Source organism: Armigeres subalbatus, chromosome 1 (assembly GCF_024139115.2).
Source record: "Armigeres subalbatus isolate Guangzhou_Male chromosome 1, GZ_Asu_2, whole genome shotgun sequence".
NCBI lineage: Eukaryota > Metazoa > Arthropoda > Insecta > Diptera > Culicidae > Armigeres > Armigeres subalbatus.
This window is the reverse complement of record NC_085139.1, coordinates 224,436,746-224,455,865: the sequence shown is the minus strand read 5'-3', so window position 1 is coordinate 224,455,865 and position 19,120 is coordinate 224,436,746.

Below are 19,120 nucleotides of genomic sequence, written 5' to 3'. Positions count from 1 at the left end.
CGTTCAAAGTACTAGAGCTCTCGGACTGTGCAAATTGAGGTTGGAGAGCAAATCCCATGCTTCCATCCATTGGTTCCCTGTGCAATTGCGATTGTTCTGGTCGATCACGGGATAGCAACTACGAAATGCACGGTCATCATGCGGGGAAGGGTCGTTTGGCCGAAACCCATTCGGCCGAAAACCATTTGGCCGAATGCCACTAGGCCGAAAATTTTTTGGCCGAATATACCATTTGGCCGAACAGAACGTTAGGCTGAAAGTCATTTGGCCGAAAGGGTTGTTTGGCCGGAAGGGCCATTTGGCCGAAAGGCTCATTTGGCTGAATGGGTTATTTGGCCGAAAGGGAAATTTAACATATCTATGTTTCGAGCATATTGACTCACAGGGTTAAAAATTATTGCGGTAATACCAACGTGAATTTTTGGCAAAAATTGTTTTTCAAATACCTCGAAAACTACATCTCTAAGTGTACAGGTATATATAGCAAACTTTTTTGTATTGGCAAAATACGCGTTTTCCTGAATATGTCATCAGTCTACAACCTATAGAATTCAAGATATTTAAAAATAAATTTTGCCAAAAAATTCACTTTGGTAATACCGCAATAATTTTTTAACCTGTGAATCAATATGGTCGAAACTTAGATATGTTAAAATTCAAGTTATATCTGAGCTCTGGTAAAATTTTCAGCCAAATCGGTTCACGGGAACCCGAGATCTAGAGCTCCAAAGTTGACCATTTTGTATGAAAAACGGCAAGTGGGCACTTTATTATGCCGGCCAGTGTATGTAAGGTACCGATGGGCAAGTTAAAATACGGGGTAAGTGGTTACTATGGCTGCCGATTAATCGATGAACGTTTTTAATGCTAGCAATGTTCTAGAAAAATGAAGCAGAACTATCAACGAATTCGACTGACACAAATAAATTTCGTATCGTATTTTTTTTATATCGTATTTCGTAAACTCACCTGTGACACAAAAAGCGCAAGGGGTGGAGCATATTTGCAGCATCTAGCGGCTACAAAGAAAATAAAAACACAAAAGCCAACCGGGAATCGAGCCATGAACCTTAAGATTTGTAACCTTTTACTACAACCATCACACCATCAATTCTATTTGGATATTCTGCTACAAGTGCACTACATAAACAACAAAGTCAGTTGTAACTTCATTTGAAAGATGTTGCGTGTGCTGCTTGGGAGGCCGAAAGGGTCATGAGGCAGAAAGGGTCATGTTGCGGCCAGCAGCAAGCCACCGGGGTGCTTTATTCTGGCACCACACTAGCGGATGCAGCATACCTCATGCTGCCAGCCGTACATCAAAACAACACTCGAATTCATTAAATACTTACCCCTTTTGATCATACCTAGCTCCACAATTGGAGCATCATAAAACATACCTGAAACAACAACAAAAACATAGGATTAAACAATAATTAAACACAATAATTGTAATACACTTACCAGTCGATTATTCCAGATCATGAGCACTTCTTCCATTTGTTTATTTACATTCATTGTTATTGACAGTTCTAGAACATTTAGCCATACGTACACTTTACACAATACAAATCTTTAGTACTTGCATTGACTTGCATACAATAAGCTTAAGAATTGAATAGAATTCTAGAAGGTTCTTAAATTCATAATAGGGTAGAGCCGACTATAAATAGGACACGCCGAAACACATGAATTGTAGTCTTGAATGAAATGAACGTGAACTGGAAAGTATGGGGCCGTACACATATTACGTAAGCATTTAGGGGGGTGTATATCAATATCTTCCGCGCCATATAAATAAAAAATGTTTTGCGTGGAAAAAATCTTACATGGGGGGAGGGGGGTGGGAAAACCCATAAAAAATGCTTACGCAATAAGTGTACGGCCCCTATCTCTCTTGTGCAGTAATTTTACCCCGGTACGTCGCCATCGCTCGAACAAGTCTTTTGGCCGAAAGGGTAATTTGGCCGAAAGGGTCAATTGGTCGAAAGGGCCATTTGGCCGAAAGGGTCATTCGGCCGAAAGAGTCATTTGGCCGAAAGGATCATTTGGTTTTTTTTTTTTTTCTTTTATTATCCTATTTTATTTCATTTGTGTAAAAACATTTGCAACTATAACTTAAGAATGTATCTTGATTTATATACATAGTTAGTAATAATTAGCAGTTGATGTTAAAATCAGAAACATTTGTTTTTTTTAACAAATGTTGAGATGGGTTTTGAAGAATTTATCAAATATTTGTCTGTTATTCCATCTTATGTCTCGTAACTGTTTCTGAAATGCAAATAAACTAGCATTTTTATAATGATATACATTATATGACATCCTTCTCCGACTAAAAACATTGCCGCATTCTTTTATGGTTTTTGCCTGATATGCCATGGTATAAAATTTCTTCCGGCGATTTGAGATTTTTAATAAGACGTTTTTCTACAATGCTTTTTATCCAATTCCAGACTAACCCTGAATTCTTGCATTCCTTTATGCGATGAATATTTGTATCAGGCTTATTACAAATTTCACAAATATTGTTCTCTACTTTGTCGGTATAGTTAAACATTTTGACTTTGTTTGGGATAATATCGTTAAATATAACATAAAGTATTGACCTTGTACTAGTGCTGAGAAAACTTTGACTGATATTTTCCCAGATACAATCCCACCAAAAACTTGGATATTTTTCTTCAATCAAGACTTTAATTTTGAGCTCTTCAATGAAATGATTATATAGATTGCGATTACTTTCAACGCAAGGATTGTTCGTAAGTTTCCTAGCTTCTTCGATCCATTTTTTGCCGTTTATAGTTAACATTTGCTGGTTACCTTGCTTAAGAAAAAAGTGATCTATTTTCTTTCCTGACTCAAACAGCAAATTTCTTATAAACAGTGCTCTACATTGGCTTTCTGGGTCGATTAGATTTAGACCTCCTTTACTGGTATCCAGATACAATTGATTTCTATTAACTTTAAAGAAATGCGAATTCCACAAAAAATATCCTTTTTCTTCAGTTCGGCTAAGTGTGAATTATTTGGTGGTAAAATATGTGCCACATACCATAGCTTTGACAGCATATACGTGTTTATAACTAAAATTCTTTCCAGTAAATTCAACTTCCTTGCACTATACAGTTGGCAGACGGCAGTAAAAGTATTTATAAGCTTGTCAAAATTGGTTTTAACCATGCTTTGCAGTTTGTCTATTACAACAACTCCAAGTATTTTCAACTCATTTTTCTCTTGTACGATTTGTGGTCCTATTCTAAAATTGTTAAATCTAATGTAGCCCGATTTTTGAAAATTAATGTTTATAGCGGCTTGCAAGGAAAACTCACTTATAATTGACATAATAAGATCAAATTCTGCTTCACTTCTAACTACTACTGAAAGATCGTCGGCATATGCTATTATTTTGATGATTATCCCTTCTACCGATAGTCCCAAAGTTGCATCGTGCAGTTGTCGGATAAGCGGCTCTACGTACAGCGAGAAGAGCAGCATCGATAACGGACATCCTTGACGTACCGATCGGTCAATGTTGAAAGAAGATGTTAGAAATCCGTTTATCATCACTTGAGCCGTTTTAATACTTGTGTCATATTTACAATATGCTGCAAATATTAATGCAGACAAGAAAATGCTCGGGAATACAACCGACATTTCCAGGATGCTTTTCAATACTGGCTGTGCATGTGCTAAGACAAGACAAGACAAGACAAGACAAGACTTGAGATGATGCATGGTTGTACAGTCTGCGAATGAACTGTACAAATTGTTCAGGAACTTTAAATTCATCGAGTGTTTTCCATAAGCGTCCGTGGTCAACCGAGTCGAAGGCTTTCTGCAAGTCCATGCTGACTAAAGCAAACTCGTTTGCTCTGCTGTGATCTTGCAACGAGTGTTCGTATTTTGTCTAAATTATGGTTGCATGATTTCCCTACTAGTCTAGCCGTCTGACTTTCTCCAAGCAAATATTCCATACAGACTTTTAACCTGCTGGCGCAGATCTTTGCTAGTATTTTATAGTCTGTATTTAACAAGCTAATTGGTCTGTAGTTCTGCAAATCATTTCGATCTCCAGACTTGAAGATCAACACAATAACTCCTTTCGCAAAGTTCTCCTGCATGGGGATCGAGCCATCGAAGAATCCGTTGAAAAGCCGCAAAAGATCCTCTTTCAAGACTCCAAAATGTTTTTCATAAAATTCGTATGTTAGTCCATCCAGTCCTGGTGCTTTTTTCTTTGATGCGTTTTTTATTGTTGCCCATAGCTCTTCTTCTTCAATCGCTGATATCAGATTGATACCCAAGTGGGTGGGTATATTTTTTTGGATGTGCTGCAAAGCAGCGTATGCTGTCGTTTGCTGGTTTTGTGGTTTCCGGAACTGTTTTTCGAAATAGGTATGTACAGCTTGAGTTGTCGTTTGTCCATCAATCGTCCGTAAACGTATTGCTGAAGAATGTAGTCCTCGTTTAGCTACCTTCGCCACCTGGTATATGCTCAATTTCTCGCTTTCAAGCATCGTTGATGGTTGAACCCTGCTCCGAATACTTGAAAGGCGTTTCTCTTCAATATCTACGATTGCAGATTTTACCATACACATCCTTCCGTGAACTTCGATTCCTCTAGTTTGCAATGCCATCAAATCGTAAAGATCTTTGTAATATCCTGCTTTCTTCCTCGAGTTTCTTATATTGACCTCGTATGTTCTAGACTTGTAGTAGTTCCTGACTTTGTTTTTGAAATCATACGACCACCATTCAGAGAAGTTTGTACCATGCTTTCGACGATTTTTTAATTCCGTGTAAACATGAATAAATCCTTCAGACACATTGTCATCGTTGATAAGTTGGCTATTTATTTTCCAATATCCTCTGCCAAAGGAGGGGGCTACATCAGTCGATCTAATTTTGACTTTAAACATTACAGCATGATGGTCAGAAAATGCTACAGGTAGTGTATCATATTGTGTAACTTGGGTTGCAAATTCTTTGTCGCAATAGAATCTGTCCAGACGAGAAGCTGAATTTTGTCTGAAGAAGGTATAACGATGATTGCTCAATCCAAGATCGTCAAGCTTGAACAGATTTACAAGCGATTGCAAACCTTTACAATACTGTTTGTATCTGCCCTTAGAGTCTTTTGCATTCAAAATACAATTGAAGTCCCCTCCTAGTACTATATGGTTTCCTCTACTCAAGTGAGGAGCGATATGATTTTTGAACAGTTCATCTCGCTCCGCGTTGTACTGTGACCCGGAATGTCCGTACACATTAATAAGAGTCAAGCCATCAATTACAACAGATACGATACGGCCAGTAGGGCACAGCATGATATGCTCAAAATTTATTGTTTTTCGAATGAGCACTGCTGTGCCAACATTCTCACTGCTACGATTGACTAATGCATGGTGGGTAGGTATGAAACTGAAATCGTTAAAAGACACTTCTTGTAGCAGGATAAAATCCAAGTCGTTCTGCACAATGAACTCCTTCAGCGAATTTTTCTTCGAGTCGGTGGAGATGTTGATAATATTTAGTGTGCAAAACAATCTCACAAAATTCATTTTAGTTTTCAGTGACGGGTGCAAGTCTACGGCTGTCGATAAAGCAGAGTGTTTGCTCTGACATTAGATGTCAAAGTTGTATGACTAACACATTCCTATTGTTGTATTACCAGCACTAGCACTAACCTTCGTAACATGGCTTCTCGAACGGGATCTGTCGCAGCTGCTTTTGGACTTCGCTCCTTTGGATTTGGCACCACCACTGGATTCCGCAGCTATAATCTGCAGCATATCCGGCTTGTCAGCTACTTCTGCACGTTTCTGCTTCCGAGGTTTCCTACTTCTGTCGACAGTGATGTACTTTTCGCCACCTTCGGACTCCGATTTGCTGCTTGAGGCGAGACTACCGAGGGGTCTTTTGTTTGACCGCTCTTCTTCCTTTTGGACAAGTTCATCATCCGATTCAGAATCCGTGACTTTGGGCATGGCAGCTGCCCCGAGATCCGGAACTTCCTCGTCCAAGACTTCAACGATAAAATCATCCTCTGCCAGGTTCTCCTGATCGCCTCCTGTTGTATGAGATGACACCAGCTTCACCATCGACAACTGCAACTCTTCACTTCTAACTGCTGATGTTGTTCCAGCGACTACTTTGGAGTAGGTGCCTCTATCGGAAGGTTTTCGCCAGTTCCCAGAAGTGAGTGATTAACAGTTCGCTCATCTGAAATGCGTCGGTTGATCCCAACTAACATTTAATGTCAATGTAAATGTTATTTCAACTCGTCTATACGGTTTCAAGGTGAATATGTGTGCTATACATATGATCAAGAACTTCTATGCAATGCTTTTACCAGCAAATCTGGCGAATCTATTCAGCTGTTTTTGACGTGTCTGCACAACTACTTTACAGCATGTTACACAGTTTTTCTCAATCTTTACTAAACCATTTATAGTAATATAATTCGCTTCAATGGCGCTTATTCAGATTTTTGAATCTGTTAAATAAGTTTTGTACAGCCACTGAATTCAATTTGATTAAATATTATTTGAGAGGAGAGTAAATTCCGGGAGTTTATTCAATGTTTTTTTGTGAAAACTCTAATATCAATTTTTCTGCTACCTAGATTGGAACTCCTGATCTCCTGATTCAATGGCTGCTCTGTCATCACCGTCACTTTGACATATGTAAATAACAAAGAAAACTATGGATGTGCTTCTTCGCATACCCTATAGGGTGTTTTACTAACGCTATTTTCAGATTCATGCTGTATAAACGTTAGAAAGAGGCCTACATGCTGCTTTCAGCACATAAGCTTAAAAATTATGCTTTCAGCATTATTTCAACCATTATTCAAACATCTATCAGCATGTTCTGTTGGCTAACTTTATCCATCATCAATCGCTGAAATTGTTTTAGGCAACATTTTCTCGACCTGTATAGATGCTACTTTGCTGCTAATCGTTTAACAGTAGCCGTCAACAGAAATATCGCTTCTAAATGGCTTGTTTTCTTACGCTATCTGCTAGCATTAATGACAGCGCTTTGTCAGTTGCTATAACAGCAGGTGAATATCTTTGTAGCTGCATTACAGAAATCAATAGCTCATACACAGCTCCGGCAACAAAAATCAAATGTAAACATAGCGGTTTTGACGTTCCATACTGATATGCTATTAAAATAAGCAGTAATAGCTTTACTTAAACGTTGTGTAATCTTCAAAGGTACAGAAGTTGCCTAAAAGCTTCGTTAGTTCATTTATAGCGCCATTACGCTATATTGTTAGTGCTATAACAACAGCAAAAACGTTTTCATTGTGAATGCTACTCACCGTAATATGGGAAGTTGCTAACAAGCAACTCAGTTACATACAGAAGCTCTTAACCGATAAGCTTTGTTGCTAATTCAGACAGAGCTGTTTTATGACTATATGAAAGCTGCATAAACGATAAAAGATTAAATATATTCGGCACACTGACTAGCTGATAGATATTTGGGTAATAGTCGAGTTGAAGTTTAAGGCATTATTTGCGGAGGCTTTTCTTTTATTCAGCATTGGCTGCTTTTATTCAAATATTATTCAGCCAAGGGCTAGAAGTTGAAGCTTTTAGCACCAAAATGTTAGTTGGGATGTTCTGTGGGCAGTTTACTTTGAGATGTCCTTCTTGCTTTGCACACAAAAAACAGCGTTGCTTCAGTCCGTCATAATAAATCCTACCTCTGCGATGCAGGAAGAAGAGGCTGGACGGCATTTCCTTTTTGATGTCCATATAGACTCCACGGACACCTGTGAAGAGATCCAATTCCAACTCCACAGGAAATTTCTCCCTGACCATGCGCTTCACGGTGCCATACTTTCCCAGGACCAGAGATACGTCTAGGTCAGACAGCTCGGGTGGCAAATCTAAAGACCCGTACGTATTGAAGACATCCGCCATCGACTGACAATGCCAACCTCCACCGTTTCCCGTTTGAGTAGTAAAATATATAAACCTCTGGAATCTGCATTAGTGCTTCCTTCATGGCATCTTCCAATCGAAACTTGATGCATACCACTCGCTCATCAGAAACTTTGTAGCTAGAGTCCATTGTCAGTTTGTCCTCATCGAACGCTTTTGCAAAGCGGGCGATTTCCACCAGAGTGGGTCCCGCTGCATCTTCTGGAAATTGGAAGACCAGTGTGTTCTTAACGATTCCAGTTGACATCCTCTTGATTTGCTACAGAGCAAAACAGCCGATGTGGGCCACAGAGTGTAAGCAAATTGAAAAAGGGAACTAAATTCTGAATTGTATCAGGCAAAACAAAAATTGCGAGCGAAAACACAAGCCTCCTTTTGGTATAACTGCTGATAGTCTACTGTTGAAAAGCTAATTCGGCCGAAAGGGTCATTTGACGGAAAGTATCGTTTGGCTGTAAGGGTCGTTTGGCCGAAAGGGTCATTTGGCCGCAAGAGGCGTGTGGCCGAAAGGGTCATTTGGCCGAAAGAGTCATTTGGCCGAAAGGATCATTTGGCTGAAAAGTTAATTTGGCCGAAAGGGTCATTTGACAGAAAGGGTCGTTTGGCCGAAAGGGTCATTTGGGCGAAAGGCTCATTTAGCCGAAAGGGATATATATGTACTTAATTTTCTCATTTTTTTACTTCTTTTTTTGATTATCAAAAATAAACGCATTCAGGCTTTTGATTGATTATTTTTGCACAATTTAACCTAATAAAATGTTATTTTCAATATTTTGCAACGTTATTGTTATAGTATTGTTATAGTAAGGCAATCACTCATAGTATGTCTTCTAAATACCTCGGGGTCGACTCGAAATGTACCTTTGGGAAGCACATTGTGTATCTGACACAAACATGCTAGAAAAGAATCATCTTCATGCGAACGATAACGGGAACTTGGTGGGGAGCGCATCCCACGTTGTACCGACCAACCATTCTGTCGATTCTCGAATACGGTAATTTCTGCTTCCAGTCCGCGGCTAAAACACACATGCTGAAGCTTCAACGGATTCAGTACCGCTGTCTCCGTATCGCGTTGGGTTGTATGAACTCGACTCATACGATGAGTCTGGAACAGGGATGGGAACGTTTGGCATTTCTTTTAACCATCCATTCTGCCACGCAGTCAAAGAAAAACAAAACCACGGCAGCCGCAGCAGCAACCACGACCAAGCAGACGACAGTCAGCACATGATTTTATTATTTTCCCTCCCCACAATGTTTCTGTACGCTCATTTCACGACGTGTATGACAGTTTTTGGTGGTAAATGATCATTTCATTACTCCTTGCTCATTTTAGAGACTATAGAACTAATACATTAGTACCAACGGCTAGTATTCTTTCTAAGCTTTGCGCCACAGGCAATTAAACTCGATTCTGTTCTGTTTGCGCTGCGCACGAACCGAAACAAGAAATCTCATGCAAATGCTGACCGCACCGACGGCTCGACTCTCACGCAGCAGCAAACAAACAGTTTGCCTCATCGGCAAAAAAAATGTCACAATGAGGCGTACTTTTTTTTTGAAAACCTATTTCGGTTTATGCGGTGCATGAAATTTGACCGGATAAAATGCAAACATTCGCATAATCACAGTGTTTTACTGTACATTTCCCATCACTGGTCTGGAAGTACTCGCGGGAGTACTGCCTCTGACGGATCGTTTCGCGGAATTATCGCTCCGATTCCCCATCCGCTGTGAGGTTCTTAATCCATTGGCCATTGACAACTTCGAGAAGCTGCTCGAACAAAACGCTCAATCTCGATTCATGAGTATTTACCACTGGTATATGACGCTGGAGGTAAGCCCATCTTTGGTTGACACCAATCGTGCTAAATTCTTAGACTCTTACAGTTCCTCTATTACTTTTGATCTGTCCATGAAGCAGGAGGTTCATGGAATACCAGACTTTCTTCGTGCGGAGGTCATACCTCCATTATTTACAAGCAAATGCGGGCATGCCAGCGACGAGAGAAGCTTTTTTACAGACGGGTCAAAAATGGATGACTCCACTGGTTTCGGTGTTTTTAACGTTTTTCATAGCGCCTATTTAAAACTCAAAGAGCCTAGTTCCATGTATACCGCTGAGCTAGCTGCTGTACACTATTCACTTGCGCATCTTGCATCCCTACCTCCTGACCCCTTCTTTATCTTCACAGACAGTCTAAGTACCCAGGAGGCTATTCGGACAATGAAACCTGTGTAGCACTCGGCGTATCTTCTAACCAGGATACGGAAAGCTTTGAGTGCTTTATCGATCATTCACGGTCATTCAAAATCATCATGGCTTGGGTCCCTTCTCATTGCTCGATCCCGGGAAATGAGAAAGCGGACTCTTTGGCTAAGGTGGGCGCTATGGAAGGTGATATTTACGATCGGCAAATCACCTTCGATGAATTTTTCTCATTAGTTCGTCAGGAAACCTTGATCAACTGGCAGCAGAAATGGACAAATGGGGCGCTGGATAGATGGCTGTATTCAATTCGCCCGCAGGTGTTGAACCGTCCATGGTTCAAAAAATCGAATATAGGACGAGACTTTATTCGAATCATGTGTCGTCTAATGTCCAATCAATACACTTTAAATGCACATCTTTTTCGAGTAGGGCTCTCAGAAGGCAATCTCTGTGTTTGCGGCAAGGATTATCAGGACATTGATCATGTCGTGTGGGCGTGCGAGGAGAATCGTGGCCCCAGATCTGCATTAATAGAACATCTCCGGGTCTGAGGAAAACGAGCAAAGCCTATTAGGGAGGTGTTCGCGGGCCTTAATCTCGAATACATGTCCCTTGTCCACCAATTTGTGAAAGTTGCTGATGAAAGATTGTGATCTTAATATGCACACCCGCTTCTCTGTCGTACCCTCTTCCTCTTTTTGTCCATTTCAATGTCTGTCGTTAACCCCTTTCGTATGTCTTCCTCTCATTGTTGTCTCCCAAAAAATGTTTGTCCCGTTACAGATGTGAAACATCGCCAAGAATGTCAACTATGTGAACATCAGCATCGTAATTACTTAAGCACCCTAAATTCCCTTCCTTTCCTACTATATTATTGTATTCCCTAACCTCGACCAAACCGCGAGTCTTTCGGTTCCCCAAAACTAACATTATGTATAAGATTTAAGAAATGAATTGTTAAACTTGATTTCGGCTCCGTAACGCTTCACGGCAATTGAGCCTCCAACAAAAACGAAAGATAAAAAAAAACATGTGTCCGGAACAACGTCCGTATATACATTTTCAGCTATAAGCCATTAATTGCTTTTTGTGCTGTTTAGACCTCCCTAATGATCTTTTCTCGTTACATATTATAATGAACGAGAAAGGCATGACCACCAATAGGTGGGATAATCTGTTTTTTTAATTCGTTTCTTTTATCTCACAGCTCTGGCGAAAAATTTATCTTTAAAACATAATATTTTGTAATGTCAAGAAACCAGAAACGATGACTAAGAGATTGATGGAAAACTGAGAGAATCGATCAATTAATTCGAACTCTTTAGTGTAAATACTTTCATAGCCATACTTCTCATAAACAATTTTAAGACACTCCTCAGGAAAGTAAAAGCAGTGATCCAAGTGCAAGGCAATATTTAACGAATACTTAATTGATACTCTGTTTCGGAATCGAATTACGAACTAATTACGTTCGAAGATTATAATTACTTTGTTCTGTAATAATATAAACATCTTTATTTTTTTAAATAATTAAATCCGCGAACATATCACTGTCGGTCTACGCCAGGCTTGACAAAACTCCTCACACTCGCTCAGTGTTGGGAAATGTACAGTAAAACACTGTGATTATGCGAATGTTTACATTTTATCCGGTCAAATTTCACGCACCGCACAAACCGAAACAATTTTCAAAAAAAATGTACGCCTCATTGTGACATTTTTTTCGCTGATGAGGCAAACTGTTTGTTTGCTGCTGCCTGCTGCTGCGTGAGAGTCGAGCCGTCGGTGCAGTCAGCATTTGCATGAGATTTCTTGTTTCGGTTCGTGCGCAGCGCAAACAGAACAGAATCGAGTCAAATTGCCTGTGGCGCAAAGCCTAGAAAGAATGCTAGCCGTTGGTACTAATTCATCAGTTCTAGCCTCTAAAATGAGCAAGGAGTAATAAAATAATCATTTACCACCAAAAACGGTCATACGTCGTGAAATGAGCGTACAGAAACATTAATTGTGGGGAGAGAAAATAATAAAATCATGTGCTGACTGTCGTCTGCTTGGTCGTGGCTGCTGCAGCGGCTGCCGTGGTTTTGTTTTTCTTTGACTGCGTGGCAGAACGAATGATAAAAAGAAATGTCAACCGTTCCCATCCCTGCACTCGCTACAGTCAAATAAAATCATCATCAGCAAAATGCTGCCTTCGCATCCTCACAATTGAGTGGAAGCGTAAAAAAGCAGAAGTACAAAAAAACAGAGTGAGGAAAAGCAAAATAAAAACACATGTGAGTGAGGCGTCGGGCGAAAGAGCACTCATTGAGCCTCCGGAGCGACGCTTTGTATGTGAAAAAAATCTTGGAGGCTGTTTTGAGTGTGAGTGTAAGTGAGTGACGCACCACAAGAAAAAGATGAACAGATAGACTCGCTCTTGTTTTGCGACGCACAAGCTCGGGTTTAGAGTAAAATCAGCAGTGATTCAAATCGTTCGGGGCTGTCAGTTTGAATATGAATCTGAAACATTGAATTTCCCAGCAGCTGTTCTAGATTCAGTTTTTATACCAGTCAACTGTCAAAGAAATAAAACTGGTATAACGCTCCGTTCTATTTTCTGCAGATTTGAACCACGATTGAATCACGAGATTCAAATATTTTTCAATTGTTTTGGTGTATGGATGCGTCATTTTATCTACGGATCAATCCACTTCGCAATTCCGACGCCTTTTTGGCAGTAACATAATGATTTCAATTAATTGAAAATTTGAAAACATGAATAGAACACTGTTGGGAAACCAGCGAGATTGTTCTATTTTGCTCCAGATGCAAACTATTATTATTATTATTTATTCAGACTAAGGCCGAAGTGGCCTGTGCGGTATATAAGAGTCTTCTCCATTCGGCTCGGTCCATGGCTACACGTCGCCAACCACGCAGTCTACGGAGGGTCCGCAAGTCATCTTCCACCTGATCGATCCACCTTGCCCGCTGCGCACCTCGCCTTCTTGTGCCCGTCGGATCATTGTCGAGAACCATTTTCACCGGGTTACTGTCCGACATTCTGGCTACGTGCCCGGCCCATCGTAGTCGTCCGATTTTCGCGGTGTGAACGATGGATGGTTCTCCCAACAGCTGATGCAATTCGTGGTTCATTCGCCTCCTCCACGTACCGTCCGCCATCTGCACCCCACCATAGATGGTACGCAGCACTTTCCTTTCGAAAACTCCCAGTGTGCGTTGGTCCTCCACGAGCATCGTCCAGGTCTCGTGTCCGTAGAGGACTACCGGTCTAATAAGCGTTTTGTAGATAGTCAGTTTGGTACGGCGGCGAACTCTATTCGATCGGAGCGTCTTGCGGAGTCCAAAGTACGTACGCCACTATGCGTCTCCGAATTTCTCTGCTGGTATCATTTTCGGCAGTCACCAGTGAGTCCAAGTACACAAATTCTTCTACCACCTCGATTTCGTCACCACCGATGCAAACTCGCGGTGGGTGGCTCACATTGTCTTCTCTTGAACCTCTTCCTATCATGTACTTCGTCTTCGACGTGTTGATGACTAGTCCGATCCGCTTAGCTTCCCTCTTCAGTCTGATGTAGGCTTCCTCCATCTTCTCAAAGTTACGTGCCATAATATCTATGTCGTCGGCGAAACCAAATAGCTGGACGGACTTATTGAAAATTGTACCACTCGTGTTAATCCCTGCTCTTCGTATTACCCTTCCAAAGCGATGTTGAATAGCAAACACGAAAGACCACCACCTTGCCGTAACCCTCTGCGGGTTTCGAAGGGACTCGAGAATGCCCTGAAACTCGAACTACGCACATCACCCGATCCATCGTCGCTTTGATCAACCGTGTCAGTTTATCCGGAAAACCGTGTTCGTGCATTAGCTGCCATAGCTGGTCCCGATCGATTGTATCATATGCGGCTTTGAAGTCGATGAATAGATGATGTGTGGGCACGTTGTATTCGCGGCATTTCTGCAGTACTTGGCGACTGGCGAACACCTGGTCCGTGGTGGAGCGTTCGCCCATAAAACCCGCCTGGTACTGCCCCACGAACTCCCTTGCAGTTGGTGCTAGTCGACGGCATAAAGTTTGGGAGAGTACCTTGTAGGCGGCGTTCAGCAATGTGATTGCGCGGTAGTTGCTACAATCCAGCTTATCGCCCTTTTTGTAGATGGGACACGACACCTTCCATCCACTCCTGCGGCAAAACTTCCTCCTCCCAAATCTTGGTAATGACCCAGTGCAGCGCTCTAGCCAGTGCCTCACCACCGTGTTTAAATAGCTCTCCTGGTAGTTGGTCAACCCCAGGGGCTTTGTTGTTCTTCAGCCGGCCAATCTCCTCCTGGATTTCCTGGAGATCCGGAGCCGGAAGTCGCATGTCCTGCGCGCGTTCTCCCAGGTCCATCACCATACCGCCATCTTCGTATGCCACATCGCCATTCAGGTGTTCTTCGTAGTGCTGCCGCCACCTTTGGATCACCTCACGCTCGTTCGTAAGAAGGTTCCCGTTTATGTCCTTACACATATCAGGCTGTGGCACGTGGCCCTTACGTGAACGGTTTAACTTCTCATAGAACTTTCGTGTGTTATTAGCGCGGTACAGTTGCTCCGTTTCTTCACGGTCTCGATCTTCCTGCTGGCGCTTTTCCACCGGGAAATCGAGTTTGTCTGTTCCGCGCCTGTTTATATCGTGCTTCGTTCGCCCTCGTGCGGTGTTGCAGCAATCTCGCCCATGCTGCATTCTTCTCTTCCACTAACTGCGCACATTCGCCGTCATACCAGTCGTTTCTCTGATCCGAGGGCACCGTGCCAAGTGCAGCGGTTGCGGTGCTACCAATGGCGGATCGAATATCTCTCCAGCCATCTTCAAGAGACGCTGCGCCTAGCTGCTCTTCCGTTGGAAGTGCCACTTCCAGCTGCTGCGCGTATTCTTGGGCTAGTCTACCGTCTTGTAGCCGCCCAATGTTAAGCCGCGGCGTCCGACTTCGACGCGTGTTGTACACCGTCGAGAGTTTTGAGCGCAGGCATACTGCAACGAGGTAGTGGTCGGATTCAATATTCGCACTGCGGTAAGTGCGGACGTTCGTGATGTCGGAGAAGAATTTACCGTCGATTAGAACGTGGTCGATTTGGTTTTCCGTTTCTTGATTAGGTGATCTCCATGTGGCCTTGTGGATATTTTTGCGGGGAAAGAAGGTGCTTCGGACTACCATTCCGCGGGAGGCTGCGAAGTTTATGCATCGTTGGCCGTTGTCATTCGATACGGTGATGCAAACAAATACAGATGCAAACTAGAATAGGGTAAATGATGTATCTTGGACAAGCGCAGGACATTCATTAGAAAATATATCGAGATTGAATAGTATAAAACAATTGAAAACCACTAGGTACATCCAAATACATAACCTATGATTAGTCTTGCGTCTCCATTGCCCAATTTTTGAGTAAATTACGTTTTACTAAGTGTAAACTGTGATATACTGCGAACTGAAATATTTTCTTTTTGGACATCAAATATATAATTTCGACATGGAAAATGCATATATTTTGGACAGAGTCATTTTCTCCTAATTTAAGAATGGCCACCTACAGATCTCAATGGTATGACTTACCTGCACGTATCTACATTCATTTAAATGCATTTATTTGCTTAACTGACATAGATTAAACCAGAAATTAACATTGTTTCGCAATCTTATCGATATCATTGAAAACAGCCTAAAAGTTGGCAATTAATTGTTCATCCATGTACCGTACATGGGGTGACCAATAAATGTCTGATGCATAAAACATAACTTCATTTTGGTCACTCCTTTTCATCCGTCTCAAGTTCATGTTAAGCGATAGGAATATGTTAGTATCTCAATTACAATCAAACTTTGGCCGCAGAACCTCCAGATTGCCGTTTGAACCAATTTAAACGTGTTTCAGGTGCATGTTATGAAGAGTCCTATAATGCATGTTCTCCTGCATACTGGCGTCCAGCAGGCACTTTGGTAGAAAGCTTTACATTTTAGATAATTTAAAAGATAAATAATGGTTGATTTGTGAATTCTCATCAGGAGCCGCTAGAGTTGAGGTAAAAGTATGCAATGAGCATATTTTCGATAAAAATTTTCCTACACATTATCTAAAATTGATCGAAGAAGCTCAGGCTTGTCCAAAATATGTACATGTCCAAAATATATCATTTACCCTAGTGGTCGAAAATTTAGAATCAAACTGAATCACTCCTGATTTCACCCTTAATGATGCACAATGTTGTGAGTTTTGATGCTTATTTCTGTTCCTCAAAAAAAAAAACTCTTGCTCTTGCTCATTTTCTACTCGGCGAGGAGTTTTTGGCAAGCCTGGTCTACGCAACCGCAGTACGATGCGATGGAGTACCTGGTACCTCATACCTGGGAGCTATTACCATACATATTAGCACTATCGCATCGGCCACGGTCATTTTTTCACGCATGCGGCGACGCAGCAAAACTAAATCAACAAAAATGACAGTTGTGCGTTGCTTCCGTATCGAGTGGTTTGCCCCCGAAAACGCGAGCACTTTGAAACTTGGATTCTGTCAGGAGTGACCTTAAACGCACGAAAAATGTGCCGAACGAACAGCCGCAGCTGTCGGGAATAACGAACGACCCGAAAGCAAATGAATGAAACTGTCTTACAACGTCACCCGAGAGCAACGTTACCTCTCATATAATTGCGTGTATGTGACTGTCGCATATGAACGCTTCATGGAGAATAACTCGGTTCTTGTCTAAGTACAATTTTACAAAAGGGAAGGTTGGCCGAGAAAATTTGTCTTCAAAGTGCATATCATGATCGATTTGTGATGACAGAAAATTTTCGTCTGTGGCAGAATCACAAGCGTGCGTCAGAGCGAAAGACTGCGAAAATGTGTTCACATGCAGAAATATACTTCACCGCGCTGCTGCCACAAACACCAGCGGAATAAGCAACAGATTCTGCGATCAGAATGGTGCAATAAATTCGAACAATGAATGAAGTTCAAATCGGTAATTACCCTTTTCCAGTGATTATGGTGGCCCTGAAAAGGACATTTTTGTTTATTAGACAGTTAATCCGCTTCATTTTCTCAGCGGCACCAAGCTAAATGTATGTCGAATGCTGTTGCCCTGTAGTGTGGGGATGGGATCACCACTCCCGACCCACTAAAACCAACTCCTTCCTTTCCAGTCATTCCCCCGGCCTGCAATTAAGCAATACTTCGGGGGATGACTATTGGGCATTGCGCCCCCTCCATGACGTACACAAGTGCACATATGCGCCTCGACTCTCCGACACTCCCCATGCAACACATTTGCACAAGACACACTGGCACCACATGTGCCCCAACACTCACCTGCCTATGCCGCTTGAATGATTGCAAGAGGACTACCAGGTACCCTGCAGGGGGTACCCCATGCCGCCATCTCACAACATAGACAGTCCTCAATCAGTATGGTGTTCACCCCGTCCTGCAACAGGGTGGCACCGCTTATCTACCAAACCGGAGGCGACCCTAGGTTGGTGGCTCCTATGCCGCTCCTACCTCAGCTGCGAGGCAGACCCTTTCATGTCTCCTATTTCTGAGGTGCCGCAGAATCGTCACCCTCCCGACACGCCAGTCATAGCAAGACTTTCGTGTCCCCTACTTCTGAGGTGCTACAAATGTATCTGCCCCCCGACACTCCTGCCAGGCCTAGCGAGACTTCACTCAATCCGTCCCTGGCAGCCGGATCACACTACTGCCTAAGCAGCCACTCTGACCATGCGTACCATGCGAGTCTGACTTGTGTGCTCGCTCATACATTCAGTCTAAATCGCTTGCACTCTGTGCACCTCCTATGCATCGTTTGGACGTGGAACACCCGGCACGTCACGCGTGTCTAACACTCACTTACCCGGGCTTTGATACTGCCAATAGGTCTCGGTCAGGTACTTTGCAGGCAGCATCCACCTATTGATATTTCGAAGCCCAGATAGTCCTCAGCCAGTGTGGTGGTCTCCCCATCCTGCAACGAGGTGGCACCACTTACCTTACATGTCTCCAATTTCGGAGGTGCCGCAGAAGCATCAACCCCCCGACACTCCTGCCAGCCATAGCGAGCCTTTCGTGCCCCCCTCCCTACTTCTAAGTATTAGACCTCTTCATGTTTTCAAAAAGTATCAAAATTCAACCAGTCAGCCCAGCATCACAATTCTTATGCTAAAATAAGTCTCCTGTGAAATTTTCAGCTAATTCGGATAAAATTCCGAGGGCTCAAGTCGATTTAGTGTTTTGGGCTATTTTCAATTTTGGAAAAAAATCTAACAAGAGATATAAACGTCGAAAACTATCACAACGACATCTATACGGAAGCTTTTGGTGTGCTCTACAAGTCTTGTGAACATTACGATTCGTTCCGTTTACGTTTTGGCCAGGTTAAAGAGACTTTCAAGCTTTTAAGTGCATAAAACACTGTTTCCCCAAAAGTCGTAGTTCTACAAAATTCTTGAATTTATAACAAATCATTGTTAACTTATTAAATTATTATTCCTCTTTTTTCCTGGAAATTTAACCTTTTGTCTGTGCTCTGGGGTCAATATGACCCCAGGCCACTTTGAGTGGCTGCCATTTTTTTAATTTTCAACCGATTCTCCTAATTTTTGGTAGTTTGGTAAAACTCGCCGAGATCTGTCTCCTAGGTGCAAATTCACTTCAAAAATCTTTAAAATATGCGCTACAGTGCACTTTTTTCAAAAAACTTACGTTGTCTGTGCTCTGGGGTCAAATTGATTTAAATTGAAATACTATAACTTTTTAATGCTTGGCCAATTTTGGATTTTTGGGGCTGTTTCGAAAGATAATTTAATCATCTTTCAGGTCGTTACCAAAAGATTGACTATAGGTGGGCGGGTACATCGCGGGGAGGGTTTTCGTAAAAGGGTACAAAATAGTGATT